Raw genomic sequence first — 21,988 nt, 5'->3', positions numbered from 1 at the left:
AGGTTAAAAGCCGCCTTCCTTTTTAAGTATGAGTAATCCATCCAAATCCTGCCTAAGGGAACAAAAGGGGTGCCGGTAATTTTCTCTTTCACAAAATGCAGAGACTTCCTCTCTGTCCTCTCCAAGTACTATTCTATGAACTGAAGGGAAATTACACTCCTCACCATTGAAAAAGAGATTATGCAAAACGAGAAGGTAAAGCCAATCACCATAATACAAATACAAATACCAGCTTAATTCCTTGCATCGGAGAGCCCTGTGCCTTTCTCTTTCCAGATGTGGGTGTATATCCACATCTACCTTAAAAAAAAAAATCTATTATCTGGTATTTTCAGAGCTCACACAGAATAGAATCTTCAGCAGAAACATCATGAGCTCCAGTTCTGTGCTCCAGATCTTACTAAACTTTCCTCTTTCTCTTAAATATGGAGCATCTCCATGGAGCCCCCTCACTGGGGACACCAAAACCCAAGGGTTGCTGTGTTAGGTACAAATTAACCAAACAGAAAAGGATGAGAGGCAGAGGCTGAGACTATCCCACACAGAAGAAACAGTTGGATAACACTGAGTTTGGGAATTATAAGCAGCTCAGCGTGATAGGAAATGCAGCGTACTTACCGCTCACAAAGTGCTCAGTATGTGCTAAACATGTAAGCAAAGTACATTGTACAGATGATCTCCTGTTACTTTATAGACCCTGGGAAGAAAGTTTATCTCTGGTTTATAAATATGGACACTGAAATTGAGAATCGTTAAATCATATGCTCAAGGCCAGACATTTAGGAAAGGATAGATCTGCCATTCAAATCCAGGTATATCTGGCTTCAACGCTATTGGGGACGAGGAAGAGAGTAACGAACGCTACTACTGGAATTCTGTAGGAGTTGGATGCCAGACAAAGGAATGTGGAATTTATCCAGGAGGCAGTATGTGATGGGAAGAGAGTAAAGGTCTTTGGGAGGAGGGTATGATTAAATTAGTGTTTTAGAAAGATTATTTTGTCATCCATGCGGAGGATAAATAAGAAGGGAGGGGATTCCATATTTTTATTTAACGCTTATATCATTCTACTTTATATTAAAGTCAGTGGTTTTGGTTTTTTTTTTTTTTTTTCAATTACTCTCTGGTGAATAGGGGCTGTGTTTAATCCTTTCTCCTTCTCATAGAGTATGCTAGTGAATGAGTGAATGAATGACTGCAGTTTCAATTTATAAAGTTTTAGGTTGGCAAGGAGACCAAAGGGCCACTTACCTGATTCCATTTGCTGATCCTTAAAAATGTCTTCAATATAAGTGAAAAAATGGGCCCTAACTGTGGGAAGAAGTCTTATGATGTATAAAAATATAGCTCATTTTAGGGGCGCCTGGGTGGCGCAGTCGGTTAAGCGTCCGACTTCAGCCAGGTCACGATCTCGCGCTCCGTGGGTTCGAGCCCCGCGTCGGGCTCTGGGCTGATGGCTCGGAGCCTGGAGCCTGTTTCCGATTCTGTGTCTCCCTCTCTCTCTGCCCCTCCCCCGTTCATGCTCTGTCTCTCTCTGTCCCAAAAATAAATAAAACGTTGAAAAAAAAATTAAAAAAAAAAATATAGCTCATTTTGGAGAAAGATTGCTGAAGTGAAAAAAAGCCCTAGTCTTTAGGAGATTGATTTTGAACCCCAGCTCTGCCACTTGTTATGTGTGCTTAGGCAAGGGGAGCTTCTGGGTACCAGCAATATTTAACAATAATTATATGAGTGTATTCACTCTGAGAAAAGTCATCAATCACACAGTTACATGTATAATTTTCTGTATCAGTTTTCTATTTCCGTGAGAAACTGTATTAAGGACTGTAAAATGAGGGAAGTTTGATTTAACCTCATTTATTGGTTTTCCAGTTTGGGTGCTCAGTGGCCATAATTACTGATCCTTGACAGAAATAAAAGTATGGGGACGCCTGGGTGGCTCAGTCGGTTGAGCATCCGACTTCGGTTTAGGTCATGATCTCATGGCTCATGAGTTTGAGCCCCATGTTGGGCTCTGTGCTGACAGCTCAGAGCCTGGAGCCTCCTTCAGATTTCTGTCTCTGTTTCTCTCTCTGCCCCTCCTCTGCTTGCACTCCGTCTCTCTTTCTGTCTCTCAAATATAAGTAAACAGTAAGAGATTCTTTTGAAGAAATAAAAGTAAAGATATTGTCGTTTCAGAACACAATTATCATGAGAAACTAGTCCATGAACAATCTGGAACAGCCGTTTAAAGAATGAGAAAGAAATACATCGGAATAGAGGGACTGCTGGTTAAAAACGGTGGCTGGGGCGCCTGGGTGGCTCAGTCGGTTGAGCGTCCGACTTCAGCTCAGGTCACGATCTCACGGTCCGTGAGTTCGAGCCCCGCATCGGGCTCTGGGCTGATGGCTCAGAGCCTGGAGCCTGTTTCCGATTCTGTGTCTCCCTCTCTCTCTGCCCCTCCCCTGTTCGTGCTCTGTCTCTCTCTGTCTCAAAAATAAATAAAACGTTAAAAAAAAAATTAAAAAACGGTGGGATGAACACAAGTGTTTAGCACTACTTCTCAAACCTCACCAAAAGGGCAGTGAAAGAATATAAAGTGCACAAATCTATGATGACAAAGAAAATAGGGAAGTAGATGGCAGAGAGTAGAAGTATATAAGATTTTAAAATTTATTTTTATTATTACTTTCTATTTAAAATAATTTAAGATTCATGAGAAATTGCAAAAATAGTAGAGAAATCTCTTGGGTACCCCGCACCCAGCTTTCCCCAATAACATCTTACATAATCAGACTACATTGTAAACACCAGGAAATTGACATTGGGACAATGCTATTATTTGAGAACAGATCTTATTTGGATAGCACCAGTTTCAACACGCTCTTTCTTTCAAAAATGTTTGGATGTATGGTTTTATGAAATTTTATCATAGATCTAGATTTGATGAACCATCACCACACTCAGGATACGAAACGATTTCATCACCGCAAAGAAATCCCCTCATGTTGCTCCTTAAGAGTCATACCGTTTCCTCAACTTCTCACAACCACTGGTAGTTGAGCTATGATTTTGTCATTTTGAGAATGTTATGTAAGTGGAATTATACAGTCTACAAATCTTGATACTGGCTTTTCCCCCCAAATAAGCATAATACCCCTGAATTCCAGGCAAGTCGTTGCAGGAACGAATAGTTTGTTCTTTCTTGCTGAGTAGTATTCCATGATATGAAATGTACCGGTTTCTTTACCCATTCACCTGTTCAAGTGAATTTGGATTGTTTCCAGTTTGAGGCTATTATGAATAAAACTTCTCTAAACATTGGCATATAGATCTTTGTGTGAGCAAAATTTTTCATTTCTCTAGGATAAATACCCAAAAGTATGACTTCTGGGTCATATGGTCATTTGATGTTTAACTTTGTAAGCAAATGCCAAATTTTCTAGTAGCTTTACCAGAAATATATGAAAGATACGGTCATTCCACCAGCACTTGGTATTATCAATATTTTTATTATTAATGTTTTTATTTTAACTATTCTAATAGTATAGTGATATCTTAATGGAACTTTGGTTTGCACTTTTGTAATGATTAAGGATGTTAAACATCTTTTTGTGTGTCTGTCAGCCATGTATTTTCTTTGGTGAAGTGTCTGTTCAAAATCTTTGCCTATTTTCTAATTAGATTGTTTGTTTCTTCACTCTCAAGTCTAGGGAGTTCTTTTTGTACCCTGGATACCTTTGTTGGATATATGATCTGCAAACACTTGCTCCTTGTCTGTGACTTGTCTTTTCATACTCTTATCAGGGGCATTCATGGAACAAGTTTTAAGTTTTGAAGAAATCCAGTTTATTGATTGTTTCTTTTATGGAACATGGCCTTGGTGTCATATCTAAGAGCCGTTTGCCTAACCCTTAGTCCTAAAGATTTCTCCGACGTTTTCTTCTAAAACTTTTATAGCTTATGTGATTCATATAGACGTAAGACCCATTTTGAGTTAATTTTTGAATAAGGTGTAAAGTTTAAGTTCCGGCTGAGCTTAGGCTGAGTAGAACTTCTTCCAGAATTGGAGTCAGTCCTCTCACACCCTGCCACCGCTTTATCAACAAAGTTAATGTAAGATGCTAAATCTTTACTGTCACTTCAACAATCTTCACAGCGTCTTCAATAGGAGTAAATTTCATCTCAAGAAACCACTTTCTTTGCTCATCCATAAGAAACAACTACTCATCCTTTCAAGTTTTATCATGAGATGGAAGCAATTCAGCCCCATCTTCAGACTCCACTTCTAATTCTAGTTCTCCTACTGTTCCCACCACATCTGCGCTTACTTCCTCCACTGGAGTCTTAAACCCCTCAAAGTCAAACATTAGGGTTGCAATCACATTCTTCCCAACGCCTGTTAAAGTTGACATTTTGACCTCTTCTCACGAATCACAAATGTTCTCAATGGCATCTAGAATGGTGAATCCTTTCCAGAAGATTTTTGAATGTACTTTGCTCAGATCCATCAGGAGAATCCCTATCTATGGCAGCTGTAGCCTTATGAGAGACGTTTCTTAAATAACGATGTAAAAGCAAAATGACTCCTTGATCCATGGGCTGCAGAATGGATGCTGTGTTAGCAGGCAAGAAAACAATATGAATCTCATTATACATTTTCATCAGAGTTCTTGGGTGACCAGGTGCATTGCCAATGAGCAGTAATATTTTGAAAGGAGTCTTTTATTCCAAGTAGTAGGTCTCAGCATTAGGCTTAAAATATTCAGTAAACAATGTCATAAACAGATGTGCTGACGTGCAAGCTTTGCTGTTCCACGTATAAAGCATAAGCATGGTATATTTAGCATAATTCTTCAGGACCTTAGGATTTTCAGAATGATAAATGAGTGTTGGCTTCAACTGAAAGTCACTAGCTGTGTTAGCCCTTAAGAGTGGAGTCAACCTGAACTTTGATGCTTTGAAGTCAGACATTGTCTTCTCCACTCTAGGTATTAAAATCCTAGATGGCAACTTCCAATGGAAGGCTGTTTTGCCTACATTGAAAATCTATTGTTTAGTGTAGTCACCTTCACTAATTATTTTAACTAGATTTTCTGGGTAAGTTGCTACAGCTTCTGCATCAGTACTCGCTACTTCACCTTGTACTTTCATGCTATGGAGATGGCTTCTTTCCTTGAACCTCGTGAACCAACCTCTGCTAGCTTCAAACTTTTCTTCTGCAGCTTCCTCACCTCTTTCAGCCTTCATAGAATTGAAAACAGTTTGGGCCTTGCTCTGCATTAGAAAAATGCAAACAGCTAACAAATATATATGGAGATGCTCAACTTCACCAGTAATTAGAAAAAATAAAATTAAAGCAAAAATACAATAGCATCTTATATCCATTAGATTGGTAAAAATTAGAAGGTCTTGCAATACCAATATTTGGCTAGAATGAGGGGAATGAGAATCTTCATATTGCTTATAAAGACTGGTATAGTTATTCTACAGATGAATCTGGCAGTATTTTAATCAATAAGTATTTGAGTGCTAACAATGGGCCAGAAACTATTTTAGATGGTAGGGAAATCAAGAGTTAGTAAACACACACACACACACACACACACACACACACACACACACTTGCTTTCATTAAGCTTACAGTGTAGTAAAGAGAAAAGACAATGAATACAATTAAAAAGTAAAATTAGGGTATTTCATATGATGATAAATTATACAGAGAAAAGAAAGGCAGGATAAAGGGGTGTGGGATGGCTAGAGCAAAGAGGAACAGGTGAAAATTTTAAATTTGGTGGCCAGGGAAGATTTGATTGAAGAGGAGGCATTTGAGCAAAGACCTGTGAGGGATAAACCATGTAATTCTGGAGGAGTTAACAGGAAGCATAAAGACCTGAATTGAGAGCATACCTAAAATGTTTAAGGAACAACAATGTTAGTGTAGCTTGATCTGAGGACGTTGGGAGGAAAGCAAGAGGAAATGAGGCAAGAAAGAGAAATGGGGGCAGATAACGAATGTGTTTTATGTACTGGTAAGACTTTGGATTTCACTCTGAATAGGATGAGAAGCATTTGAAGATTTGGTGAGAAATTGGAGGCAGTTGAGGCATCCCTCACTAGAGGAGTTAATAAGTGAAACCCTTTCAACAGTCACAGCAATAAAGAAGAGATACATATAGATTCTAAATAGTGCTGAGTGAAACAAAAAAGAAGAAACAAGATGGAATCTATTGCACGATACCATATATATACATTTAAAATACATATATAGCAAAAGCAATACTGTTTTTCAAAAATACATAAGTATCCAAGGATGTGGACCACTTAGACTAAGTGTCTAGGAGGAAGTAGTAAGAATGAAGTAAGAATTGGGGATATAAAAGAAAAATAAAAATTTAGAAAGAGAAAATGCTTAAGGAGAAGCCAAAGAAAAGATATCTGCAATATTATATTCTCTCTGAAAGAACCAGCAGTTTATTTCTCCCCCTTAATATATATATATATATATATATATATATATATATATATATACCCAACTTTCTTTTTAATTACAAGGAACTTTGAATAATATAGCAAATTACCATGTAGCCATTATCCAGCCTCACAAATCATTAACTCATGGCCAACCTAGGTCCATTCATACCCTTATCCGCCTTCCTCTACTTGTTTTTATTTTTATTTTTTTGACTCTCAAGTCAACTTTTTTCGGAGATATAATTTACGTATCTAATAAAATGCACTCATTTTATGTGTACATTTTGATGAGTTTTGAGTATAATCAGCACCCCAATCAAGTTATAAAATACTGAAAGAAAATTACTGGAGCCCCATTCCAGCTCCCATAAGCATCCATAGGCATCTACTACTTTGCTTTCTGTCCCTATAGATTAGATTTGTCTTTTCTAGACTTATGCCTATAAGCAGCATGGAATTTCCATTTTGTTCAGGTTTTCCTTTAAATTCTTAAACATATTTGTAATATTTGTTGTACTGTAGTTTTTGCTAATTTCAATATATATATTATTTCTAGATCTGTTTCTAATGTCTGATTTCATTCCTGCATAGACGTCTCATTTTTTTGCTTCTCTGTATGTCTAGTAATTCTTGATTGAATGTGAGACATTTCATTCCACTTGTTGCGTGTCTGGTTTCATTGCCTATATTTAAACAATGTTCTGGCAGGCAGTTTTCTGGCAGGCAGTTATTTTATTCTGGCAGGCAGTTAATTTAAGATCATCTTGGTCCTTTGAGGTTTATTTTTGACCTTAGTTAGGGTCATTTTGGAACCTTTAGGGCAATTTTAGCCCCACTATTAAAACATGTTCTTTCTGTGTCTCTATGGAATTCTTTTTTGTTTTTTATCTTTATTTTTGAGAGAGACAGATAGGGTGTGAGGAGGGGAGGAACAGAGAGAGAGGGACACAGAGAATCTGAAGCAGGCTCCAGTCTCTTAGCTATCAGAACAGAGACCGACTTGGGGCTTGAACCCAAGAACCATGAGATCACAACCTGAGCTGAAGTCAGATGCTCAACCCACTGAGCAGCCCAGGCTTATGGGTTGAGCATAATCCCAATCTATGGGATTTTTAAAGTGTTTAATGAAATCTCTTACTTGTCTGGAAGAATTTCAATGTCTTCCAGTCCTACGTGAGCTCTGGTAGCTGCTCAGTTTACAGTTCCCGGGTAATTGATGATTGAGTTTTTCTTTACCAAACCTCTTGTACTCTCTCACACTATGCACACATAGCTTAATATTAATACCAAACTTGAGGAGATCCCTTTCCAGATTTCTGGAGTTCTTTCTCAACATAGATCTCTTCTCTCAAGTACTCCAATTTGCACATTTCAGCCACAACAGCCTCTCTAAACTTGGAGCGCTGTCTTCTTAATCCAGCAAGAACTCTTTGTTTTGCTAAAGAAACTCTCTCTTAGCTTTATATTCTGGAATATGTTTCTAATCAGAAAGCAAAAACAATTAATGAGCTTATCTCATTTTTATCTTTTATCATAGGGCCACAGTCTATATTTGTTTCCTATATTTTTACCAGTTGTTCTAGTTACTAGTTGTGCTAGTTCAAGTGAGAGAGCTAGTCTGATACCACTTAAATTATCATACCTCAAAGAAGAAATTTCAGAAATCTTGGATAGCAAGCTTTTATTAAAAGAAAATTTATTTTTATTTATTTTTTTATTATATGAAATGTATTGTCAAATTAGTTTCCATACAACACCCAGTGCTCATCCCAAAAGATGCCCTCTTCAATGCCCATCACCTACCCTACCCTCCCTCCCCCCATGAACCCTCAGTTTGTTCTCAGTTTTTAAGAGTCTCTTATGCTTTGGCTCTCTCTCCCACTCTAACCTCTTTTCTTTTCTTTTTTTTCCTTCCCCTCCCCCATAGGTTTCTGTTAAGTTTCTCAGGATCCACATAAGAGTGAAAACATATGGTATCTGTCTTTCTCTGTATGGCTTAAAAGAAAATTAAGTCTGTAGCAAAGGCAATGGTACATATTCTTCTGTTTTTAATTCTTTTTACCTGTACAGAACTAACAGTAATTTAGAATTGTGCCAGGGTTTAAATTTCTTTTATAGTATTTTGAAGCAAATTTCAGGCATATTTTATTTGTAAATATTTTACAAATGTAAATTGTGCCTTTAGAGGGTAAAGTTACTACACTTGATCTTAGCCAAAAGGCCGAGAAGCGATAAAAGGGTAAAGTTTATTAAACTAGTAACTACTATTTCAGTATCATAGTGAAAAAATGAAACAATTCCTCATCAAATATCCAACGTTAAAATTTGCAGGTGCTTAACATTTTTTAATTAAAAGTTTTTAATAAATTAAAATCAGGATCAAACAAGATTCACAAGTTATAATTGTTGTATTTTAAAAGTCTTTTAAAACATTTATGCTAATTCCCTATTTCTTTTGTGTTCCTCTTGAAATACATTGTTTTTGGAGAATCTGGGTGTTTGGTAGTGTTTTCAACAGTTTGTATTTTGCTGATTATATCCCTATGGTGTCACTTAGCATGTTTCTTTATTAAGCTCCCTATTAGTAGTTGGGGAGCAAAGTGATAATTTATAATATTTAGTGTTCTCATTCATGAGGATGTTGTCTGTCCTTCTTTATTTTTTAAATTCTGTGTTTTTATCATCTTCGGTGAAGTTTTATGGGTTTTGCTTTTTTTTTCTTCCCGTTAGTGAATTAGACATTTCTTGCTTTATTGTTTGGTTCCTTATAGTTTTTTCTCTTGCTGTTATATTTAGCCTACATTTTAACTTCCTTTAGTTAGTCAGCTTGCTGTCACTGGCCTTGTGATTACTGGGCAAACCTCAGTGACTAGACTCATGTTTATGATACAGAGCAATGACCATATGATACATTTGAGTACCCTATTTATAGCATGAAAATGCTTGTTGAAGCGTCCCCAAACAGACATGAAGGCCAAATGAGTGCAGTTCACATGTTGAAAGTGACTCTGTGTATTTATCTCCATGCGAACTTTGCTTGGGACATGTTGTTCTTTTAAGGCTCGTTAGACTCCCTTGAGCTGCTTAGGTATAGAATGAGTAGGCTCAATTGTGAATCCAAATGGCTTTTCTTAAGTTTCACCTGTAGTTTCAAGCCAACCCAGTGCACTGGAAGAGCCTGGATTTCACTCAGAAGCCATGAAGTCAGTCTCTGCCTCTTATTCCAGGGTTTAGTGAGCTACAACTACCTGAACCTCTGTTTCCATATCTTCAACACAGAAATAATAACACTTGTTTTGACAAACTCATGGGGTTGCTGTAAAGAATAAATGGGTTGGTGTTTTTGAAACTGCTCTATAATAGCACTGTCCCATAGAAACATGTGAGTCTCCAAAGTGTTTTAAATTTTTCTAAGCCATATCGTACAAGAGCCCAGGGAACTTAATTTTAATGATATGTTTTATTCAATCTGACATAACAAAAAATATTATCACTTCAACATGCGATCAATATGAAAAGATTATTAAGGTGGTATTTTACATTCTTTTTTTAATACTAAGTTTATAAATCCAGTGTAATTTAGACTTATAACACATTTCAATTTGGATGCTAAATTTTAATCAGAAATACTTGATGTGTATTTAGATTACATAATATTTATAATTGATGTAGATTTATATCCCCAGATTTCCCCAAACTTAAAAAGCTTTTCGATACTGAATGAAGCATGGATTTTTAAATTAAAATCAAATAAAATTAGACAAAAGTAGAAACTCATTTCCTCAAACATGCCAGCCACATTTCACGTGCTTCAATAGCCTTATGGGTTAGGGGTACCATGTTGGATAGTATCACTGTCTAAGCTGTTGAACTCCATATATCCGACAGCTTTTCTAGAAGTTCTCAAGTCTCGGGTGGATGTTACATTGTTTGTTTCACTTGGGGCCTCCACACTAGAGAACCGAATTTCTTTTGCTTTGACCTACAAAAGAATTTCTCAAGGAAAACCTCCCAGCTTTCTTGACCACTGGACGACCGATTGCTTCCATTTCAGTTATCAGAATTTATTTTGTCTGCGAGTCACTACACATTCTGGGAAATAAATACATCTCTAAGAGTAGGGGAAAGATGACCAAAATAGACTGTTTTTAAAGAGCTGAAAAATCGATTCCTGGTAGTAATGCAATCTGGAATACATGAAACCATTAGCAGAGGGAGCCCACAGTGAGGTCAGGATCTATTCTGAGCCATAGAGAATCAAGCTCCCATGTGACTTCAATGCATTACCAAGAACAGACTATAATTCCGGGTAAGGCCAAGCCCCTCATCTCAGGGTGAGGAGCATCACAAGGGGTCACCTCACCTGTCTGGGATCTGCTGGCTAAGGGGAGTCAGGGCACTGGGGCAACGATAAAGGACACTGTACCGCAAGCATTTATTTCATGAATTCATCACGGAATGTGGTATGGAGCTTTTTCTCGCACCCCCCCCCCCTTTTTTTAATCTGAGTAACAATGGGAAATCCTCACAGTTTTTGTTTTGTTTTGCTTCTGCGAAGAATCTTTGACCGGAAAGAAGCTATTGCAATTCTGTCAGATGGGACTGAATTAACAAACACTTGTCTAACTCCAAGACCCAGACGTTGTTCTAAGCACTTTCCCTATATTAACTCATTTATTTCTCACAACGAGCTTATGAGGTAAATGCTCTAGTTTCCATGTTACAGATGAGCAAACTGAGGCAGAGAGCGGTTTAAATAACTTGCACAATGCCATTTTGGTAGTATGTACTAGAGATGGGATAAGAACTCAGACTGTATAGGTTTTTGAGTAATCAGCAAATGCTCTGGCCTGTGCTACTACTGGAAATGGATCAAGAGCTAGACCTCCAGACCCAGTCGAGCGTGCCGAACCCTGCACCCAGTCACCAGAAATTCAGATGCCACCTTCTCTAATTAATTAGTGAGATCAGAGAGGACCTCAGAAACCCATCTGCCTCTGTGGCTGTGTCCTGATGATCTAGATTGCCTTCTGTCTCCATGACCACTGTCAAAATTCTACTCGCCCTTCAAGGCTCAGCTCAAACCAACCTTTCCCCCTGGGTTTCCTAAATCTCTTGACTCAAAATTACTCCCTTTCTTATCTCTCCCAATCTTGTACTGCTTAATCTCAAATATTGTAGGTTTTTGAAAGCTGCCTTAAATTACAGTGCTGTTTCTCTCTTTTTCTAGGCTAGGAGCCCCTAGAGGAAGGAAAGTGCATGTAATTCATTTGCGTGTCCCCTGCAACACCTCGCATGGAGCCTTTTGCCTTCCAGCACTCCTTAAATATTCATTACTAATTCATTACTACTTATATATTTCTAATTTGAATCGGAAGGTGATCTATTGAAAAATGTACTGCAGTAGGTTTGAGGAAACTTGAATCCTAAACTTGGTTCCGTCACCAAGTAGCTACATACATTTGGGTAATTTATTTCACCTCTCTGAGCCTCAGTTGTCTTTAATTGGATGAGATAATCTCTAAGGCCTCATGACATTTATGGAATAGGCTATTATTTGCTCTGAATTTATGTACACAAAAGGTTTTTAAACAAGTCCCTAAAGGATGTTTCATATATTCTGAGATCACTACTGGGCTGCTGGCTTGAGGTACTTCTAAGCAGGAGTACATGAGAGGGGTCAGCAGAAACAGCCCCTTGAGATAGGCCAAGGCTGGCTGCCTCTGCTTTAGAATTCCAGCCTGGTTAAAAGCCTAGATCTTTCAGGACAGGGCCTTACAGAAAGTGGTGGCTAGGGTAGGAGACAACTTCAGGAAACAGAAAAGATGGCTCTGTCTTCAGGGTCCTTACCATGTGGTGGGGATCACTGGCTAGCTAGGCTTCCCTCAAGAACACTCTGGAAATAGCATACAGCTAAGAGAAGAGCACCTGCAGGGGATCGGTCAGTCAAAAAATAAAAGGTAAAAAGGGCCGGCGAGAATGTGGAGAAAGTGGAACCCTTCTACACTGCTGGTGGGGATTAAGATCGTGCAGCTGCTGTGGAGAACAGTATGGAGGTTCCTCTCCCCACAATAAAAATAGAACCACCATATGATCCAGCAATCCCACTTCTGGGTATATATCTAAAGGAAAGAAATCTGTATCTTGAAGAGACATCTGCCTCCCACGACCACTGCATCATTATCACAATAGCCGAGATACAGAAACACCCTAAATATTCATCGGCAGATGAATGGTCATGGAACATACAGTATATTCACACAATTGAATATTATTCGGCCTTTTAGAAAACATTTGCAACAATATGGATGAGCCTGGAGGACATTATGCTAACTGAAATAAGCCAGTAACAGCAGGACAAATACAGTGTGATGTCTTCTATAGGAGGTACCTAAAACAGTCACAACCACGGAGGCAGAGAATAGAACGGTGGTTACCAGGGGCCAGAGGATGAGGGCAATGCGGAATTATTATTCAATTGGTATAAAGTTGCAGTTTTACAAGATGAATAAGCTCCAGAGACGTGCTTTACAACACTGTGTTTACCATAAACACTACTGTATTGTTTACTTAACAATGTGTTGAGAGGGGAGATCTCATAGTAAGTGTTCTTACCACACACACACACACACACACACACACACACACACACAAAACCCAAAAGGATATAAGGAGGCTTTTGGAGATGGTGGCTGTGGTATTAGTTTTAAGGGTTTATGCATAAGACCAAACTCATTGGGGCACCTGGGTGGCTGAATCAGTTAAGCCTCCCACTCTTGGTTTCAGTTCAGATCATGATCTCACAATTTTGTGAGTTCGAGCCTCACGTTAGGCTCTGCACTGCCAGCAGGGAGCCTGCTTGGGACTCTCTTTCTCTCTCCCTCTCTCTCTGCCCCTCCCCCACTCGTGCTATCTCTCTCTCTCTCAAAATAAATAAATCAACTTAAAAAAATAGAGACCAAGCTCATCAAATTGTATATATTGTCTATGTGTAAGTTTTGCATATCAATTGTATTTCAATAAAACAGTAAGTAAAATTAAAGAGTAAGCCACTCATAATCTTTGCAACCTAAAAATAAAAATATTTTCAAACCATAAAAGAAAAATATGGGTCTGACTGGATCCCTCACTTACAGTTACGTTCAACTTCAAGAATGCATAAAGACAGTTAGGAGGCAGGAAACAGTGGGGATTGATGAAATATTTGCCTGGGTCAAATCATCTCAAAGTTCCTAAATGTTAAACATAAATTGTAGATTATGAAATATTGGGTTTAAAATGTTTATGTATTTCTTTTTCTTCTTCTTCTTCTTTTTTTTTCTTGAGAGACAGAGAGAGAGAGAGAGAGCGCGTGAGTGTGTGCATGCACAAGCAGGAGAGGAACAGAGAGCGAGAGAATCTTAAGCAGGCTCCGTACTCAGCAAAGAGCCCTATGTGGGGCTTGATCTTAAGACCAGGAGATCATGACCTGAGCCAAAATGAGAATCGGTTGCTTAACTGACTGAGCCACCTAGGTGCCCCAATGTGTATGTATTTCTAAATTACTTCTTTTAATTTTTTTTAATGTTTATTTTTGAGACAGAGAGAGGCAGAGCATGAATGGCGGGGGGGGGGGGGGGGGGGGCGGCAGAGAGAGAGGGAGACACAGAATCCAAAGCAGGCTCCAGGCTCTGAGCTATCAATACAGAGCCCGACACAGGGCTTGAACTCATGGACAGTGAGATCATGACCTGAGCCGAAGTCGGACGCTTAACTGACTGAGCCACCCAGGTGCCCCTCTAAATTACTTGTTAGCGATTCATCCTGATTATCAGATCCATAGAACAGAGATGAGTCTTGCCTTTCTCTCTTCTCTGGATAAAGCCACAATGGAGAAGCTTTGTTTCTTGTTTTGTGTTGGTTTCCATTCCCCCACTAGGATATGGTGGGACAAACCCCAGACTCTGAACCACAGGGTACAAATTCCAGTCAGTACTCATCTTGGGTAAATCACTTTACCTTTCTGGATCTTTGTAACAGCATCTATAAATAAAGGGATTTATGGTAAATGGTCTCTAAAAGCCCCTTTGGGTGGACAGAATTTCTATGATACATATCTTCCTCCACAAGACAATACACATCTGGAAGGCAGGGGCTGTGCTTTACACATCGCTGTAACCCCAGATGCCAGAGAAGTTCCTGGCACATATTGGGAACTCAACAGATGTTGATTGAATTGAATATAATATGTGAGGAAGCAGGAGATTAGAGTCAGACTGGCAAAAATGTGAAGTAAGTCTTTTGTTCTCTTAGTGGACTAAAGCTAATAAGAGACCATTTTGTTAGCAGGTGAAGACCCCAACTGAAGAAGAATGGAAGGATATTTCACCACTTGGGGTTGTAGAAGCCCCTGGGGTGTACAAATATCTTGGGAAAGGCTATGGACTATAAAGTAATTTTATTGGGGCGCCTGGGTGGCGCAGTCGGTTAAGCGTCCGACTTCAGCCAGGTCACGATCTCGCGGTCCGTGAGTTCGAGCCCCGCGTCGGGCTCTGGGCTGATGGCTCAGAGCCTGGAGCCTGTTTCTGATTCTGTGTCTCCCTCTCTCTCTGCCCCTCCCCCGTTCATGCTCTGTCTCTCTCTGTCCCAAAAAAATAAATAAACGTTAAAAAAAAATTTTAAAAAAAATAAAGTAATTTTATTGATAAATTACAAATGATAAATCTCACCAAAATAGATGTATAAGTTTAAGCCTTGGCAAACAATAGTACATTAAAAATTAGTGGGAGGGGCCTCTGGGTGGCTCAGTTGGTTAAGTGTCCGACTTCACCTAGGTCATGATCTTAAGGTTAGTGGGTTTGAGCCCCGTATTAGGCTCTGTGCTGACAACTTAGAGGCTGGAGTCTGCTTCAGATTCTGTTTCTCCCCCTCTCTCTCTGCTCCTTTGCCGCTCACACTCTGTTTCTCTTTGTCTCTCAAGAAAATAAACATTAAAAAAATTTTTTTTAATTAGTGGAAAAGCTCCCTATTTTTTTATTAGATTTTCAAAATGTAAATAATTATTTTTGAGTGGGTAATGCAGGTACAGAAGATAAAATTTAAAAGATTTATAAAGAAGCAGAAAGAGAAATCAAAGAATTAATCCATTTACAATTGCTCTAAAACCCATAAAATACCTAGGAATAAATCTAACCAAAGAGGTAAAAAAGATATACACTGAAAACTATAGAAATCTTATGAAAGAGACTGAAGAAGGCACAAAAAATGGAAAAACGTTCCATGCTCCTGGATAGGAAGAACAAATACTGTTAAAAAGTCCATACCACCCAAAGCGATCCACATATTCAGTGCAATCCCTATCAAAATACCACCAGCATTCTTCACAGAGCTGGAACAAACAATCCTAAAATTTGTATGGAGCCAGAAAAGACCCCAAATAGCCAAAGCAATCTTGGGAAAGAAAACCAAAGCAGGAGGCATCACAATCCCAGACTTCAAGATGTATTACAAAGCCGTAATCATCAAGACAGTATGGTACTGGCACAAGAACAGATACTCAGATCAATGGAACAGAATAGAGAACGCAGAAATGGACCCACAAACGTATGGCCAACTAATCTTTGACAAAGCAGGAAAGAATACCCAATGGAATAAAGACAGTCTCTTCAGCAAGTGGTGCTGGGAAAACTGGACAGCGACATGCAGAAGAATGAACCTGGACCACTTTCTTACACCAGACACAAAAAGAAACTCCAAGTGGATGAAAGACCTAAACATAAGACAGGAAGCCATCAAAATCCTAGGGGAGAAAGCAGGCAGCAACCTCTTTGACCTTGGCCACAACAACTTCTTATTTGACATGTCTCTGGAGGCCAGGGAAACAAAAGCAAAAATGAACTACTGGGACCTCATCAAAATAAAATCTTCTGCACAGGGAGGGAAACAATCAGCAAAACTAAAAGGCAACTGACGGAATGGGAGAAGACATTTGCAAATGACGTATCAGATAAAGCGTTAGTATCCAAAATCTATAAAGAACTTATCAAAACCAACACCCAGAAAACAAACAATCCAGTGAAGAAATGGACAGAAGACATGAATAGATGAACACACACTTCTCCAAAGAAGACATCCAGATGGCTAGCAGATAAATACAGATGAACATAAGGGAAGGGAAGCAAAAATAATATAAAAACAGAGAGGGAGACAAACCATAAGAGACTCTTAAATACAGAGAACAAACTGAGGGCTGCTAGAGGGCTGTTGGGTGTGGGGATGGGCTAAGTGGGCAAGGGGCATTAAGAAGGACTCTTGCTGGGATGAGCACTGGCTGTTACATGTAAGTGACGAATCACTAAATTCTATTCCTGCAATCATTATTACACTATATGTTAACTAACTTGGATATAAATTACAAAAAAAAAAAAAAAGATTCATAAAGCGTTTAGGGTGTCTGGGTGGCTCAGTTGGTTAAGCGCCCAGCTTTGGCTCACGTCATGATCTCACAGTTCATGGGTTCGAGCCCCGTATCAGGCTCTCTGCTGTCAGCACAGAGCCTGCTTCCGATCCTCTGTCCCCCTCTTTCTGTCCCTCCCCTGCTCGTGCTCTCTCTCTCAAAAATAAATAAAAACATTAAAAAAAAACTGTTTAAAAGATTCATAAATCTTTTATCGGAAATATTTATTCTTCTTGTTATGGGCCATTAGTTCTTTGACTAAAAGAACTTTTGACTAAAGTGCACTTCCTTTTTTTAAACAAGCACCAAGTAGAAATACCAGTTAGCCCATCTAATATGAGACCACCCGGGACCGAAGGCCAGACCCCGCCCTACAGCCGTGTGGCATGATGGCAGGTGAAGTGTCAGCATCTTGATGCTGACCGGGTGAATTAGATAAGGGCGAAATTGCTATCCCATTGCACAGAAGGGAAACCTGAAGACTAGAAAGAAGGCATCATTGAGATAAGGTCACTTGAAGACAGCGGCAAAACTCTGTTTGCAAAGCCAGCTAACCTCACTGTGCCCATTCATCAGGTGCTCTATCTCCTGTCTTCCTGCCCAGGTGAGTTTCTTTGAAAAGGAAGCAAACTGCAGTTCTGGGGTCGGGGACAGGCGCACCTGATCGCTCGGCGACTCCCTGCAGAGGTAAGAATGCTTCTCTGGCCAAGGCTTATGACAGTTTCAGGGGAAGAGTCAGGTTCCCTTTGGAGAGGAGCACAGTGGGATCTTTGTTCCCTGACGGGTCACATTTCCTCATGTTTATTGAATTCCCTCCATCACAGACTTGATCTCTGGGTCTCGCTGGCTAGAGAACGTGCGAAGTTGAACTTTATTTACTCTTGATAAGAGAATCAAAAAGGAAGTTAACTTTTTACCCAGTCTCTTCTCAAAGCCATCAAAAGAATTATGAAGTCTTTTCAAGATCAAACACTGAGGCTCCTCACGAAGGTTGTCACGATGAATTAATCTGCAGACCCTTCACCCCTCTCTCCCACTGTGCAGAAATGAGGGGACAGTTTCTCTTGTCTCTTCATGGGTGGAAAGGCAGCGACAGGACTCTGTCCCCTCCTCCCTGCATTTCCCATCTCTGCCACCCTGCGCGCCTCTGTACCTGCTCCACTGGGTGGAGTTTGTGGAAGTAAGGCTGAAATCCAAGTTAGCACAGGAGTAGGGACCTTCCCGTTCTGCCCAAATAAGAGACTGTACAGGCAGTTTGAGGAAGTAGGTTTTGAGGTGGTAATTCTGGAGGAAGGCACCAGTCTGCCAGTCAGCCAAGTTCACTACCTTAACTACTTTCTGCTTCTCACCCCCTCCTCCCCCCTCCCACCCATGGAGCTGCTTGGACGAGTTGAATACATTGTCTTTATTGTTAGTACTGACTTGCTCCAATCAACACGTTTCTTTTACTCTTTTAAAACAAGCTTGTTAGAGGTGTCTACAATGTCATGAGGTTCTAACTTCATCTGATTAATTGGGAGGCTTAGAAATGTGTGAGTGTGCTTTAGAAACTGTGCTGTGGGTTATCATAGCACTGAACAAGTTCACTTATTTAATATTTAATGCTGAGCTATTTTCTACTGTAAAGGTAGACTGGGGGAAGGGGCTGTGTGCTAGCTAAAAACATGTATTTTCATCTCTACTCCTTTTTGGCATGGGTTGCTAACCTACTGGGTTCCCCCACCTTCAGCCACATAAAGACGTGAAAAAAAGCAACACGAGAAAACCATTGTTGTTCAGGAATGTACCAGAAGAAGGCGTTACTAAAATTACCCATGCAACTTGTATCCTGTGCTCCCTTTGGAGAGGAAAGGTTTGGGATATGTGCCATGGCTATTTGTTACAGGTGGCAAAAATATTTGCTATCCAATGCGCCACTGAACTTTCTGCTTCCCTGTTCTGCACAGCGCTTGCTAATGGTCAGTATATCCTGGTGGTCTTAGCCTGGGGTTATGTGTCTCTCCATCTCCCTAACTACTCATATGGCGTCTGGTCTCTAGGTAGCTACCCTAATCTACTTTATTTTACATCTTTTAATTGCACTGTTGGATGTAACGGTGTCTCAAAGTCTGAGACTGCCACCTCCATGAAACTTCTCCAACTTTCTCTCTACATTCATTGATTCACTCGCTCAATAAATATTTGTGATCTGTGTTGGACGTTGGACGTCCAAGGATGGCTAAGACAAATTCATTTCCTTCTTACCTTTGGAGCGAACAGTCTAATCTGAAAGATGATCACTGCACAAGAGTTTGCACGTGTGATTTGTGCCATGCCGACATGCAGGGAGCTATAGGGACGCATCAGAAGAGACTTAACCTAGAATCCCATGGATCAGGAATGGCCTCCCTGACCAAGTGCCATCTAACTTGAGACCTGAAGGAAAAGAGCGAGCAGGGAACATTCCAGGTAGAACGGAGTCACACGTTGGAAAGTTCTGAAATAGAAAGGAGTATGGCGTGTTGTAGGTAATAGAAGGCCAGCGTGGCTAGAGAATAATGATGGTGAATATTTGACATTTTAGATACCTGGTAATAGTCAAACAGTTTACATGTACATAGACTCACACTGCATCTATGATGAGGGTACTGAGAACACAGAGGACTTAAGTAACTGGCCGAGGGTCACACAGCTGGGATATGAGTCAGGACAGTTTGGCTGCAACCCGGGCCCTCTGATCGTAAACTTTAGAGATGGTACATGGAGATCAGATGAGGACCACACTGCATGATTCAGGAAAAAAAAAGAGGTTCATTAAATCAATTTTGATCACACTGAAAGTTAGATACAGCATGCGGGTTTTCGAAATATCCACTTCAATGTCTTCCTTCATATGGAGAATTGGGGGAACTCACTGAGACTTTAACTTAGTTTAGGCACTGAAAAAAAACAAGCAATCAAATTGGTCTTCAAAGAGTTAATCAGGGGAAAGAAGAGGTTCATGTGGGGTGGAGAGCTGAAGAATTCATGGAGGAAACCACTCGATGTGGCCTCGTAAGAATCATTAGGATCTAGACTGGTAGGAGTAATGGAATGGTTTTCAAAGAATTTCCATCCTTTTTAATTCTTTCTTTCTTTTTCTCTCTCTCTCTCTTTTTTTATTATATGCTTATTATGTACCTTCTATATGCCTGGCTTACTGCCGGGAGTTGAGATCGGAGCAGTGAACAGGACAAATCAAGTGGGAACCAGCATGAGCAAGGGCACAAAAATGGGAGATTGGGTGAACGTGGGTGACATTGAGGAGGCTGGTGTGGTTGGTATCCAAAGGCCACGTTGAGAGTAAGTGAGCTTAGGAGGAGGGGAGGTGGGGACAGAGGAGATAAAGCAATGAATTGTTCAAGGTTCTGAATATCAGTATCAAGAGTAAGAATTTTGTTTTCCGGACACATAATGAGAAGCCATTGCTGGTTCTTATGTCAGAAGGGAAAACGATTTCTAGAATGCTCTGCCTGGCAGCTGTGCACAGGCTATATACTACATAGCATTAGGTCAGGTAGAAGAGGCTCAAGGAACAGACAAGTAGATCTCAATGTCACTTACTCTTATTTCTTACTAGCCCTGAACATGCTTTAAAATGAAAGTTGCAGGGCACCTGGGTGGCTCGGTCGGTTGAACATCTGACTCAGGCTCAGGTCATGATCTCATGGTTCATGAGTTCGAGCCCTGTGTGGGGCTCTGTGCTGACAGCTCAGAGCCTGGAGCCTGCTTTGAATTCTGTGTCTCCCTCTCTCTCTGCCCCCTCCCCCATTCATGCTCTCTCTTTTTCTCAAAAATAAATAAACATTAAAAAAAAAAAAAAGAAAGTTGCTGTGGATTAGTATATACTTTTATTCTTGAAGATGAGGGTTAAACCAGTTTCTCTTGGTCTATAAAAGTAGACAGGATTTCTGGCTAATCGCTCGGACCAGTTTTATTAACCAAAAACTACCTTTAAACTTGGCACTTCTTTAGCCAGAAACAAACATATTATTCACCCTGGACTTCCCTGAAAGTGGTAAGAGAAATGAATGTAACTTAAGAAGACAGTCCTTAATTAAAGGAGCCACTTGCTAAATGTCAATGGCTGCCTTGTTTTTGGCTAAGCCTCCCCCCTCGTCCTCCACCATTCTAAGACACTTTTCCAAATCCTCTTATTTGTTGCAACGTTCATCACATTTGGCTTTTACCTGGTAAATTCTTATTTAATCTGCAGCGGATGGATGCTGTGTCAGCCTGACTCTAATTCAGAATTGGCATGTCCATTGCATCTTAGCGCCAAAGCATGCGGGAGGAAGATGGCCGTGAAGCCGTGAATGCAGCCCCTTGTGTGGTTCCGAGCTCTCAGGATGCCCATGTGGTGCCCTGGCATTTCAGGGCAGCCCGAGGGGCGAAAGGGGGGTGGATTTCTCTGCTTTTTTTTCTGGCATACACAGTTTAGAGCCTTCCTCCTCCAAGTAGCCTCTCTGAGTGGGCTTTTCTCCACGCCACATGTATATTTTCACTGTCAACCTAACGTTACGCATTTGGTTGGTTGGCATTATTCAGTGTGTGGGTAGAGGTGCTGCAGCGGCGAGTGCTGCCCACAGGGAAACAAATCAAGCAAGAATGATCGCACTGTTTTAGCGAACACCCTGCATTGCCCATTCCCCACTTACAGAGCCAGGGAGGATGTGTGCACACACACACGCAATCTGTTTTTGGCCTCAATGTTTGTTTGTTGTTGTTGTTGTTGTTTTTCCATAGCTTCTTAAGATTCTGAAACCAGAGGGGGTTTTATCGATGGTAAAGTTTGTCCCTGTGTTTTTACAGACAAGGAAGTTGAGACCTAGACAGGAGAGGGGCAGGGATGCCAAAGGCCACAGGGCTGGTTAGGGAGTGCCGGCATTGCAGTACAGATTTCCAGACTGTTCTGGGGCTCTCTGTACACCTCACCACCTACAGTTCTCATGCTTTATACAGAAATAAACATGGGTTTGCAAGACTGGTAACTCAGAGTGTGAAAAAAAAAATCACTGACTTAGAAGGCATTTGCATGGATATGTCCAGAACTCAGGTCTCTAGACTCCCAGACAAGAACCG

At 40.2% G+C, this 21,988-nt stretch overlaps 1 long non-coding RNA gene and 1 pseudogene across 1 annotated transcript in view; one reads left to right on the top strand and one right to left on the bottom strand.

The window, feature by feature from the left end:
* LOC147576910 (uncharacterized) overlaps positions 1-21,988 on the top strand; it is a 154,006-nt gene that overhangs the window by 36,835 nt on the left and 95,183 nt on the right. The window lies entirely within an intron of this gene.
* LOC112866256 (U2 spliceosomal RNA) lies at positions 8,568-8,686 on the bottom strand (annotated as a pseudogene).

This window comes from Puma concolor, chromosome D1 (genome assembly GCF_028749965.1).
Source record: "Puma concolor isolate L17-30 chromosome D1, mPumCon1.1.hap2, whole genome shotgun sequence".
NCBI classification, from domain to species: Eukaryota; Metazoa; Chordata; class Mammalia; order Carnivora; family Felidae; genus Puma; species Puma concolor.
The sequence above is the reverse complement of the archived record's forward strand: the minus strand, read 5'-3'. Positions and strand labels throughout refer to the sequence as shown.